Source organism: Ranitomeya variabilis, chromosome 8 (assembly GCF_051348905.1).
Source record: "Ranitomeya variabilis isolate aRanVar5 chromosome 8, aRanVar5.hap1, whole genome shotgun sequence".
Taxonomy (NCBI): domain Eukaryota; kingdom Metazoa; phylum Chordata; class Amphibia; order Anura; family Dendrobatidae; genus Ranitomeya; species Ranitomeya variabilis.
In genome coordinates this window covers 42,610,883-42,625,079 of record NC_135239.1, presented here as the reverse complement: position 1 = coordinate 42,625,079, position 14,197 = coordinate 42,610,883, and positions in this window count along the sequence as shown.

The following is a 14,197-nucleotide window of genomic DNA, read 5'->3' as shown; positions in this document are numbered from 1 at the left end:
CAGTATGATGGCCTCCACAGCCCCACAACATAGTATTATGGGCCCCAAAGTCACACAACATAGCGGGATTGCCCCCCTCAGTCCCACAACACAGTATCTAGGATGCAGATATTGCTGAAAATGAGATGCTGGTCTGGACTGAACCACTGCAGGCATTGTTGGTATCACCAACCCGTTCCTGACTCACAGGCTCTATATTGGGTTTGCGGTCAATGCTACCTCAGCTGACAACAGTCAAATCAATGCCATCCCTTATTGAAATTTCCTCAGCACCATTTGGTAAACAGTCAGGGTCAGTATTAGGCTACTTTCACACATCAGGTTTTTTGTTTCAGGCACAATCCGGCAAGCTTTGAAAAAAACGGAACCGGGGTTTTTTTTACGCCGGATCCATTTTTTTCTCATAGAGTTGTATTAGTGCTGGATTGTGCCTGATGGCCAGACGTTTCATCCATTTTTTTCCGGATCCGTCCAAATAATCGTTTCAGGCAGACTAAGAAAGCGTCCAGAGGAACATTTTTTTGTCTGGCGAAAAAAGCGCACAGTGACGGAACGGCCAAAAACGCGTGAAACAGAGATGTGAAACACTGAATCCGGCCTGCGGATACGGTTTTCAAAACATTTTCCATTTAAATCATGCAGATTTTCAGTTCTGGTCTCTCTCTCTCTCTCTCTCTTTTTCTTTCTTTCCAGGGATTCACTACAAACTCCATGTTAAAAATAAAAACAGGATACGGCAGAAAAATGGATCTGTTGCATCAGTTTTTTCACTATTTGCAACGGATCCGTTTTTTGGAACATTAGCCGAATTCTGCCTGAAACTAAAAACCTGATGTGTGAAAGTAGCCTTAGGTATTTATGCGCACTTGGCCTACTATATCACAATAAGTAACTCATTTATGTTTTTAGTTCATGTAGTGGTATCAGAGCTTATTTTCTGGGACCCAAGCTGTTTTTATTATCACCATTTTGAGGTTCATATAACTTTCTGTACTCTTTTTATCTTATGTTTTGTGGGGAGACAAAATGTAAAAATTAAATAAAAAAGGATTCAGTAATCTATTTTTTTAAATTTGTCATTTACTAAGGGATACATTTTATAATGTATTTCATTATTTTTTCACTCTTTGTTTAGTCCTCAAATGGAACTTGAATCTGCAATCCATTTTACAATATTAGCGCAGTTAATTGCAAAATTACAGTTCTCCTATAAAACTCAGCCAAACACAAGTAGGCCCCTGACTTCCATGACAGTGCCAAGAGCATTGCACTTCCATACTTCTGTCACAATCGACAGTACCATTAAAGGGGTTAATATGCTGTTATTACAGTTGTTTCTGATTAAATCACTTAGACTCAGTTGCTTGCCAGTGGCATTTAACCCCTTCACCCCCAAGGGTGGTTTGCACGTTAATGACCGGGCCAATTTTTACAATTCTGACCACTGTCCCTTTATGAGGCTATAACTCTGGAACGCTTTGACGGATTTTGGCGATTCTGACATTGTTTTCTCGTGACATATTGTACTTCATGTTAAAGGTAAAATTTATTCGATATAACTTGCGTTTATTTGTGAAAAAAATGGAAATTTGGCGAAAATTTTGAAAATTTTGCAATTTTCCAACTTTGAATTTTTGTGCCCTTAAATCACAGACATATGTCACGCAAAATACTTAATAAGTAACATTTCCCACATGTCTACTTTACATCAGTACAATTTTGGAACCAAAATTTTTTTTTGTGACGGAGTTATAAGGGTTAAAAGTTGACCAGCAATTTCTCATTTTTACAACACCATTTTTTTTTAGGGACCACATCTCATTTGAAGTCATTTTGAGGGGTCTATATGATAGAAAATACTCAAGTGTGACACCATTCTAAAAACTGCACCCCTCAAGGTGCTCAAAACCACATTCAAGAAGTTTATTAACCCTTCAGGTGTTTCACAGGAATTTTTGGAATGTTTAAATAAAAATGAACATTTAACTTTTTTTCACACAAAATTTATTTCAGCTCCAATTTGTTTTATTTTACCAAGGGTAACAGGAGAAAATGGACCCCCAAAGTTGTTGTACAATTTGTCCTGAGTACGATGATACCCCATATGTGGGTGTAAACCATTGTTTAGGCGCATGGCAGAGCTTGGAAGGGAAGGAGCGCCATTTGACTTTTCAATGCAAAATTGACTGGAATTGAGATGGGACGCCATGTTGCGTTTGGAGAGCCCCTGATGTGCCTAAACATTGAAACTCCCTACAAGTGACACCATTTTGGAAAGTAGACCCCCTAAGGAACTTATCTAGATGTGTGGTGAGCACTTTGACCCACCAAGTGCTTCACAGAAGTTTATAATGCAGAGCCGTAAAAATAAAAAATCATATTTTTTCACAAAAATGATCTTTTCGCCCCCAATTTTTTATTTTCCCAAGGGTAAGAGAAGAAATTGGACCCCAAAAAATGTTGTGCAATTTGTCCTGAGTACGCTGATACCCCATATGTGGGTGTAAACCATTGTTTGGGCGCATGGCAGAGCTTGGAAGGGAAGGAGCGCCATTTGACTTTTCAATGCAAAATTGACTGGAATTGAGATGGGACGCCATGTTGCGTTTGGAGAGCCCCTGATGTGCCTAAACATTGAAACTCCCTACAAGTGACACCATTTTGGAAAGTAGACCCCCTAAGGAACTTATCTAGATGTGTGGTGAGCACTTTGACCCACCAAGTGCTTCACAGAAGTTTATAATGCAGAGCCGTAAAAATAAAAAATCATATTTTTTCACAAAAATGATCTTTTCGCCCCCAATTTTTTATTTTCCCAAGGGTAAGAGAAGAAATTGGACCCCAAAAAATGTTGTGCAATTTGTCCTGAGTACGCTGATACCCCATATGTGGGTGTAAACCATTGTTTGGGCGCATGGCAGAGCTTGGAAGGGAAGGAGCGCCATTTGACTTTTCAATGCAAAATTGACTGGAATTGAGATGGGACGCCATGTTGCGTTTGGAGAGCCCCTGATGTGCCTAAACATTGAAACTCCCTACAAGTGACACCATTTTGGAAAGTAGACCCCCTAAGGAACTTATCTAGATGTGTGGTGAGCACTTTGACCCACCAAGTGCTTCACAGAAGTTTATAATGCAGAGCCGTAAAAATAAAAAATCATATTTTTTCACAAAAATGATCTTTTCGCCCCCAATTTTTTATTTTCCCAAGGGTAAGAGAAGAAATTGGACCCCAAAAAATGTTGTGCAATTTGTCCTGAGTACGCTGATACCCCATATGTGGGTGTAAACCATTGTTTGGGCGCATGGCAGAGCTTGGAAGGGAAGGAGCGCCATTTGACTTTTCAATGCAAAATTGACTGGAATTGAGATGGGACGCCATGTTGCGTTTGGAGAGCCCCTGATGTGCCTAAACATTGAAACTCCCTACAAGTGACACCATTTTGGAAAGTAGACCCCCTAAGGAACTTATCTAGATGTGTGGTGAGCACTTTGACCCACCAAGTGCTTCACAGAAGTTTATAATGCAGAGCCGTAAAAATAAAAAATCATATTTTTTTCACAAAAATGATCTTTTTGCCCCCAATTTTTTATTTTCCCAAGGGTAAGAGAAGAAATTGGACCCCAAAAAATGTTGTGCAATTTGTCCTGAGTACGCTGATACCCCATATGTGGGTGTAAACCATTGTTTGGGCGCATGGCAGAGCTTGGAAGGGAAGGAGCGCCATTTGACTTTTCAATGCAAAATTGACTGGAATTGAGATGGGACGCCATGTTGCGTTTGGAGAGCCCCTGATGTGCCTAAACATTGAAACTCCCTACAAGTGACACCATTTTGGAAAGTAGACCCCCTAAGGAACTTATCTAGATGTGTTTTGAGAGCTTTGAACCCCCAAGTGTTTCACTACAGATTATAACGCAGAGCCGTGAAAATAAATTTTTTTTTTTTTCTCAAAAATGATTTTTTAGCCCCCAGCTTTGTATTTTTACAAGGGTAACAGAATAAATTGGACCCCAAAATTTGTTTTCCAATTTGTCCTGAGTACGCTGATACCCCATATGTGGGGGGGAACCACTGTTTGGGCGCATGACAGAGCTCGGAAGGGAAGGAGCGCCATTTGGAATGCAGACTTAAATGGATTGGTCAGCAGCCGTCACGTTGCATTTGCAGAGCCCCTGATGTACCCAAACAGTACAAACCCCCCACAAGTGACCCCATATTGGAAACTAGACCTCCCAAGGAACTTATCTAGATGTGTTTTGAGAACTTTGAACCCCCAAGTGTTTCACTAAAGTTTATAGCGCAAAGCCGTGAAAATAAAAATTCTTTTTTTTTTTTCACAAAAATGATTTTTTAGCCCCCAGTTTTGTATTTTCACAAGGGTAACAGGATAAATTAGACCCCAAAAGTTGTTGTCCAATTTGTCCTGAGTACGCTGATACCCCATATGTCGGGGGGAACCACTGTTTGGGCGCATGACAGAGCTCGGAAGGGAAGGAGCGCCATTTGGAATGCAGCCTTAAATGGATTGGTCTGCAGGCGTCACGTTGCATTTGCAGAGCCCCTGATGTACCCAAACAGTACAAACCCCCCACAAGTGACCCCATATTGGAAACTAGACCTCCCAAGGAACTTATCTAGATGTGTTGTGAGAACTTTGAACCCCCAAGTGTTTCACTACAGTTTATAATGCAGAGCCGTGAAAATAAAACATCTTTTTTTTCCCACAAAAATGATTTTTAGCCCCCCAAATTTTTATTTTCCTAAGGATAACAAGAGAACTTGGACCCCAGAAGTTGTTGTTCAATTTGTCCCGAGTACGCTGATAACACATATGTTGGGGTAAACCCCTTTTTGGGCGCACGGGAGAGCTCGGAAGGGAAGGAGCACTGTTTTACTTTTTCAACGCAGAATTGGCTGGAATTGAGATTGGACGCCATGTCGCGCTTGGAGAGCCCCTGATGTGCCTGGACAGTGGAAACCCCCCAATTCTACCTGAAACCCTAACCCAAACACACCCCTAACCCTAATCCCAACGGTAACCCTAACCACACCCCTAGCCCTGACACACCCATAATTCTAATCCCAACCCTAATCCAAACGTAAATGTAATCCAAACCCTAACCCTAACTTTAGCCCCAACCCTAACTTTAGCCCCAACCCTAACTTTACCTCCAACCCTAGCCCTAACCCTAACCCTACCCCTAACCCTAACCCTAAACGTGACTGAAATACGTGGCACTGAAATACGTGGCACTGAAATACGTGGCACTGAAATACGTGGCACTGAAATACGTGGCACTGAAATACGTGGCACTGAAATACGTGATACGTGGCACTTAAATACGTGGCACTGAAACACGTGGCACTGAAATACGTGGCACTGAAATACGTGGCACTGAAATACGTGGCACTGAAATACGTGGCACTGAAATACGTGGCACTGAAATACGTGATACGTGGCACTTAAATACGTGGCACTGAAACACGTGGCACTGAAATACGTGGCACTGAAATACGTGGCACTGAAATACGTGGCACTGAAATACGTGGCACTTAAATAAGTGGCACTGAAATATGTGATATGTGGCACTTAAATACGTGGCACTGAAACACGTGGCACTGAAATACGCGATACGTGGCACTGAAATACGTGGCACTGAAATACGTGGCACTGAAATACGTGGCACTGAAATACGTGCAACTGAAATACGTGGTACTAAAATATGTGGCACTGAAATACGTGATACGTGGCACTGAAATACATGGCACTGAAATACGTGGCACTGAAATACGTGGCACTGAAATACGTGGCACTGAAATACGTGGCACTGAAATACGTGGCACTGAAATACGTGATACGTGGCACTTAAATACGTGGCACTGAAACACGTGGCACTGAAATACGTGGCACTGAAATACGTGGCACTGAAATACGTGGCACTGAAATACGTGGCACTGAAATACGTGGCACTTAAATAAGTGGCACTGAAATATGTGATATGTGGCACTTAAATACGTGGCACTGAAACACGTGGCACTGAAATACGTGGCACTGAAATACGTGGCACTGAAATACGTGCAACTGAAATACGTGGTACTAAAATATGTGGCACTGAAATACGTGATACGTGGCACTGAAATACATGGCACTGAAATACGTGGCACTGAAATACGTGGCACTGAAATACGTGGCACTGAAATACGTGGCACTATGACTGTCAGAAAATGTTCATTAAACGGTTAGGGGTGAGGTTAGGGGTAGAGTTAGGGTTAGGGTTTGGATCCCTTTATCACCTTGATGGTGGTGGGTGGCTTTTCAGTGTGTTTTCTGTTTTTTTCGATAAAAATGCATGCGTTTTTAACGCAAACAAACGCATGTGCTTAAAAACGCAAGAAAATACTGCAGGTTGTATTTCTGAAAATGAACGCATGCAGAAAAAAACCGCATGCGTTTGAAAACGCGACCAAACGCGTACAAAAAAACCGCATGCGTTTTCAATGTTAAATATAGGGAAAAAACGCATGCGTTTTTTTGTGCAAAAAACGCTGCAGACAAAAACGGAAGTGTGAAACCAGCGACGCTTTTTATAGCAAAAAAGTTTTTGCGTCTCCACATTTTGAGACCTATAATTTTTCCACATTTGCTCCACAGAGTCATGTGAGGTCTTGTTTTTTGCGGGACGAGTTGACGTTTTTATTGGTAACATTTTCGGACACGTGACCGTTTTTGATCGCTTTTTATTCCGATTTTTGTGAGGCAGAATGACCAAAAACCTGCTATTCATGAATTTCTTTTGGGAGAGGCGTTTATACCGTTCCGGGTTTGGTAAAATTGATAAAGCAGTTTTATTCGTCGGGTCAGTACGATTACAGCGATATCTCATTTATATCATTTTTTTTATGTTTTGGCGCTTTTATACGATAAAAACTATTTTATAGAAAAAATAATTATTTTGGTATCGCTTTATTCTCAGGACTATAACTTTTTTATTTTTTTGCTGATGATGCTGTATGGCGGCTTGTTTTTTGCGGGACAAGATGACGTTTTCAGCGGTACCATGGATATTTATATCAGTCTTTTTGATCGCGTGTTATTCCACTTTTTGTTCGGCGGTATGGTAATAAAGCGTTGTTTTTTGCCTCGTTTTTTTTTTTTTTTTCTTACGGTGTTTACTGAAGGGGTTAACTAGTGTGGCAGTTTTATAGGTTGGGTCGTTACGGACGTGGCGATACTAAATATGTGTACTTTTATTGTTTTTTTTTTTTTATTTAGATAAAGAAATGTATTTATGGGAATAATATATTTTTTTTTTTTTCATTATTTTGGAATATTTTTTTTTATTTTTTTTTACACATTTGGAAATTTTTTTTTTTACTTTTTTACTTTGCCCCAGGGGGGGACAATACAGATCGGTGATCTGTCAGTTTGCATAGCACTCTGACAGATCACCGATCTGATTGAAGTGCAGGCTGCTTCACAGTGCCTGCTCTGAGCAGGCGTCTGTGAAGCCACCTCCCTCCCTGCAGGACCCGGATCCGCGGCCATCTTGGATCCGGGTCTGGAGCAGGCAGGGAGGGAGGTAAGACCCTCGCAGCAACGCGATCACATCGCGTTGCTGCGGGGGGCTCAGGGAAGCCCGCAGGGAGCCCTCTCCCTGCGCGATGCTTCCCTGCATCGCCGGCACATCGCGATCATGTTTGATCGCGGTGTGCCGGGGGTTAATGTGCCGGGGGCGGTCCGTGACCGCTCCTGGCACATAGTGCCGGATGTCAGCTGCGATATGCAGCCGACACCCGGCCGCGATCGGCCGCGCTCCCCCCGTGAGCGCGGCCGATCGGCTATGACGTACTATCCCGTCGGCGGTCATACGGGCCCACCCCACCTCGACGGGATAGTACGTCAAATGTCGGGAAGGGGTTAAAGAGTTAAGCTGCTGCTTCTGAAGCTAGCTTTGATCATATCAGTTAGATTCTGGTGCTAACTGTACAATACGAGAGGCATCTTTGCTTTAGTTCCTGACCCCATCTACTATATAATTGTCTAAGGGCCACTTCCGTCTGTCTGTCTGTCATTCTGTCTGTCTGTCTTGGAAATCCCAAGTCGCTGATTGGTCACGGCAAAATCGCCACAACCAATCAGCGACAGGCACAGTCCGGCAGCTAAATGGCCACTCCCTCCTCCCTTGCAGTCATCGCCCACTTCATACTCCCCTCCAGTCAGCGCTCACACAGGATTAAAGGCAGCGTTAACGGACCGCGTTATGCCGCGGGGTAATGCAGTCAGTTAACACTGCTATTAAGCCTGTGTGACCAACTTTTTACTATTGATGCTGCCTATGCAGCATCAATAGTATAAAGATCTAATGTTAAAAATAATTAAAAAAAAATAAAAAATCATTATATACTCACCTTCCGGATCCAGCCCAGGCCTTTCCTGTTGTGAATTCTGCTTTTGGGCTCCCTCCAGTGGTTGTAGGTGGTAATGCAGTTGTCTCTGAGTTGCAGCCCTGGTCAGGTGTATCGGATAATTGCAGTTCTGACTGGGGTATTTAGGCGTGCAGGATTCATTAGTCCTTGCCAGTTGTCCATTGTTTTTGGAGGCTTCTCCTTGCCTGGTTCCTTATGCCTTGCTGCCAAATCTGCAAAGATAAGTGTCTGGTTTTTGAGGCACACATGCTGTGTGCTTATGATTTAGTGCTATTCAGTGTTTTTTTGTCCAGCTTAGATTGTATCAGTACTTTCTCAGTCTTGTTGGATTCTCAGGAGTTGCAGATATACATTCCATATCTTTAGTTAGATAGTGGAACTTTTTGTATTTTCTGCTGTGGATATTTTTAGAGTTTTAATACTGACCGCTTAGTATTCTGTCCTATCTTTCCCTGTTTAGCTAGAGTGGCCTCTTTTGCTGAAATCTGTTTTCTGCCTGTGTGTGTCTTTCCTCTCCTATTCACAGTCAATATTTGTGGGGGGTTGCCTATCCTTTGGGGTTCTGCTCTGAGGCAAGTGAGTATTCCTATTTCCATCTATAGGGGTATTTAGTCCTCCGGCTGTGTCGAGGTGTCTAGGGTATTGTTAGGCACACCCCACGGCTACTTCTAGTTGCGGTGTTAGTTCAGGGTTTGCGGTCAGTACAGATTCCACTTCTCCTGAGAAAGTTTCATGCAGCTCCAAAGCCACCGGATCACAACACTTTCCTGCTCCTCGCGACACTCCGGTGACCGGTCCATGCATTGCGGTCTCACGAGATGATGACGTAGCGGTCTCGCGAGGGGGCCGACGGAGGGTGAGTATATAACTATTTTTTATTTTAATTCTTTGTTTTAACAGGGATATGGTGCCCACATTGCTATATACTATGTGGGCTGTGTTAGGTACTGTGTGGGCTGTGTTATATACTACATATACTACATCTCTGTGCTATATACTATGTGGGCTGTGCTATATACTACGTGGCTGTGGTTTATATTACGTGGCTGGGCAATATACTACATCGCTGTGCTTTATACTACGTGGCCTGTGTTATGTACTGCATGGGCAGTGTATATACTACGTCTCTGTGCTATATACTTTGTGGCTGTGCTATATACTATGTGGCTGTGCAATATATTATGTGGCTGGGCAATATACTACGTTTCTGTGCTATATACTACGTGTCTGTGCTATATACTACATGGCTGAGCAATATACTACGTGGATGGGCAATATACTACGTGGATGGGCAATATACTATGTGTCTGTGCTATATACTACGTGTCTGTGCTATATACTATGTGGCTGGGCAATATACTACGTATCTGTGCAATATACTACGTGTCTGTGCTAAATACTACGTGTCTGTGCTATATACCACATGTCTGTGCTATATACTACCTGTCTGTGCTATATACTACGTGGCTGGGCAATATACTACGTGGCTGGGCAATATACTATGTGTCTGTGCTATATACTAAGTGTCTGTGCTATATACTACATGGCTGGGCAATATACTACATGTCTGTGCTATATACTATGTGGCTGGGCAATATACTACGCGTCTGTGCTATATACTATGTGTCTGCTATATACTACTTGGCTGGGCAATATACTACGTGGCTGGAAAATATACTACGTGGCTGGGAAATATACTACATGGGCTGGGCAATATACTACGTGGGCTGGGCAATATACTACGTGGGCTGTGCTATATACTACGTGGGCTGTGTTATATACTATGTGGGCTGTGTTATTTATTACGTGGGCTGTATGCTACTTGGCTGTGCTATATTTATCTGCTGTATCTGTGCATCATGAATCGTGGTATGTGTTAAAGAGGGGGGCCCACTGAGACTTCTTTCGCCCAGGGCCCTCAAAAACCTGGAGCCGGCCCTGACATCACTGATTGGTCACGCCCGGCCGTGAGCAATCAGCGACAGGCACAGTCCGCCCGCGAATTGGTGCGGAATTTTAACCACGCTTCGCTAATTGGTCCCGGCCGGCCAAATTTTCTGTATAAATTGCATTATTCTGAAAACTTCATAAATAAACTACATACATATTCTAGAATACCGAATGCATTAGAATCGGGCCACCATCTAGTAGCATGCATAAAGTGTGTACAGAGCTGAGTGGGCCCCTGGATGTAATGGACCTCTGCAATTGCCTGGGTTCAATAGGTGCTGGCACCATATCTGAGTGCAGTCATGCCGTAACACTCCAAAGCAGGGCTGCCACCAGGTATTTTGGGGCCCCATACTGGCAAAATTTTTGGGCCCCTTTGGGACTCCACCCAGGCTCATCTCCAGCTCCGTGTTCAACCCTCAAACCTTCCACAGAACCACCACCCACTCATACAAAAAGTCCACATCTGCACCACGACCTCACCAATCACACATTATCAGTGCCCATCTAACACCAGATCACACACATAACCAGCAGCTTTTGTTTTGGCTAAAAGATTTATTTTTAAGTCTCCACCATGACAAGGTATACTCTTTTGGCCGGCCTGTACTCTACTCTAACCTTTTAAATATTTGCTAAGATATCCAATACTCTTACAAGAGACAAATACGGACACACCATAGCCGAACCACATATTACAACCACATAATAACCGAGTACTACAATAACTGATCATTAGATCATTGTTAGAGCTGGCGGAACGCACCGAATAAATATAAAGATAGTAAAAGGTGTGTTCGCCGCCCAGGGTCCACCGTGCAGAGATGGAGCCTGCTGCTAGGTAATGGCGGCACTATATGGCGGTACTACGCCAGAAAAAAACACGGGTTGAACTGATGCGAACTCTGTTGCTTCACAGAGTTGCAGGGAAACAAAGGAAATGCTGTGCCCTGTTAGCAGTCACAGGGTGCAGCAGATGGACGCCAGTGGGATCCCTGAAACTCACCCCCACTATGCTGGTGATTGATCTCGCTCTGACCCTCAGTGGCTTTTGAGCCCGCGCCCGAGGACGCCCTGAGTCTGATGCTGAGATCAAGCGGGAGTTCCCACCCTACACTGACCGGTTGTCAGGACTGATTAAAGATTACCGCACACAGTGCATACAGCGCCGCTCTGGCGGATGCCACTAACCACCCTAACTAGGGCTAGGAAAGCGCACTGATTGTGCACAGTGCTGCACTGGCAGTCGCTGCTGGTTTGATGCTGTAGCAGCGCTAGGTAGCTCCAAAATTTGTGAGCATTCAACAACACTAGGAATGGGAATGATTAAAGAGCAATCACCAGAACAGGCATACATCCACACACACACGATAACAGGTTTATACTAGCGCATGGCTGTGCTGCCATGCAAACTATTTATAGCCGAAGCTCTGTGGGACCTTCCTAGTGGTCCAATAGGAGCTGCTACAGAACCTGAGCATGTTGCCCCCGACATCCAATGGGAGGTCGTCCCTTGGGCATGCTCAGAAAAAAAAAAGCAGGACTCGCCGCTGATCAGTACTGGTTACTATGGCTGAGCCTGGAAGGACAGAAGTAACCAGCCGCACAGTATCAGCTTGAGCCAGACGCTGGGACCAACGTCTCTGCTGAGCTCTGTATATAGTGTCAGTGTTCAGGTAATATAGTGATCACTAGTGACATTATACACAGGCGCTCTGTATATATTCTGTAGTGTACAGGTAATTTAGTGATCACCAGTGACATTATACATAGGAGCTCTGTATATAGTGTCAGTGTCGAGGTAATACAGTGATCATCAGTGACATTATACATAGGAGCTCTGTATGCACTGTTGCTGCACAGATAATACAGTGATCGCCAGTGACATTATGCACAGGAGCTCTGTATATAGTGTATAGGTACAGGTAATACAATGATCACCAGATCACCAGTGGCATTATACCCAGGAGCTCTGTGTAAGGTGTCAGTGCTCAGGTAATATGGTGATCACTAGTGACATTATACACAGGAGCTCTGTATGTAGTCTCAGTGTACAGATAATACAGTGATCACTAGTGACATTATAGACAGGAGCTCTGTATGTAGTATACAGTATATAGTGTTAGTGTACAGATAACACACTGACTCACTGGTGACGTCTCTAGTTAAAGTCCTTCATGTTTGCTTTTCTTCTTCATCCAGTTCAGACCACCATCACTTCTTCCAGCAAGCACTCGTCACTGCAGAAAATGACACGGTTATCTAGATCACATTCCCCAATTTTTCCCCAACCTCTACACTACGCCAGATGAAGAAAAAAAAAGACCATGCTGCCCTGCAAAGTAACAGGTCCTCTCCCCGCCCACACTGAAAACAGTATCCTCAAAAACATTTTCCTTTAATTAGCACCTACAGTAATAATATCCTACATTCTGGACCTCACATGTCCTCCTATTCTGAAACCCACGTGTCCTCCCATTCTGGACCCCACGTGTCCTCCCATTCTGCCTCATGTCTCTCCATACTGCTCCCACGTCTCTCCATATTGCCCCCATAGTCATCCATCATAGTATAATGCATCCCAAAGTCAAATATAGTAGTATAATGCACCCCCATAGCCATATAATGAACCCCCATAGTAGTATAATGCACTCCCAAAGTGTAATGCAGCCCCATAGTAGTATAATGCACCTCCATAGTGGTATAATGCACCCCCATAGTGGTATAATGCACCTCATAGTATAATTCACCTCCATAGTTGTATAATACACCCACATAGTGGTACAATGCACCCCCATGGAGTTATAATGCACTCCATAGTAGTATAATGCAGCCCCATAGTAGTATAATGCACTGCCATAGTGGTATTATGCACTCCATAGTAGTATAATGCTCCCCCATATGAGTATAATGCACCCCATAGTAGGATAATGCAGCCCCATGCTGCGGTTTTACAAAAAAAGTTTCTCCTTACCTGGCCAAGGTCCAGCAGTGTCCACCACTCGATACATCTGAGGCGTGTACCATCGAATGACAATGACATCATACGTTGGCGACGTGCCTGCTGACGTCAGTTGCTGGCCTGTGATTGACTGATGGCTGTTAACTGTTGTCATGCAGGAGGAATCTCCTGCAAGGCAACAGATTTTAACTGCCCATGCTTCTGAGGACGCACGATCAGTTGAGCCAGCGGAATCCTGCCACTGGGGCCCGCTGGGAAGAGGAGAGGGGGGCCTGCTGTGGGCCCCCTTTGCTCGCTCGGCCCCATACGCCAGTAAGGGCAGTAATGCCATGATGGTGGCCCTGTTCTAAAGATTCACAATGTTTTATAGTTAACTCATGCCTACAAATTTAAAATCATTGCACATGTGATACATTTTGCACATAACATTATATGACAGAAACCCACTAACATACCTTCTTCCCTAAAAATAAAATAACCTTCATCTGAATGACAATAGATATGGTTTACATTGTAGATCATCCTTTCACCTTCTTATATTAGTAAATATGTAAGTTTTTATATCTAAAATACCTAATCCATTAATGTTTAATTCAGGCATCTGTTTTACACGTACTTCTTTTATCAGGGATTTTCATGGATAGAACACATACCCATTATGGAACAGCTCACATATCTGTATTGTTTTGGGGACCCTGTGGCTGTAAAAAAATCACAGAGACATGTAAATTTTTGATCTGCGCCATGTATCAAAATTACTCTTACAAGTCTGTGGATCCGTGAAAATCATGGACAGCACACGGATGGCATTAGCATGCAGTATGTGTGTTGGCCATGATTAACATTGTAATGGA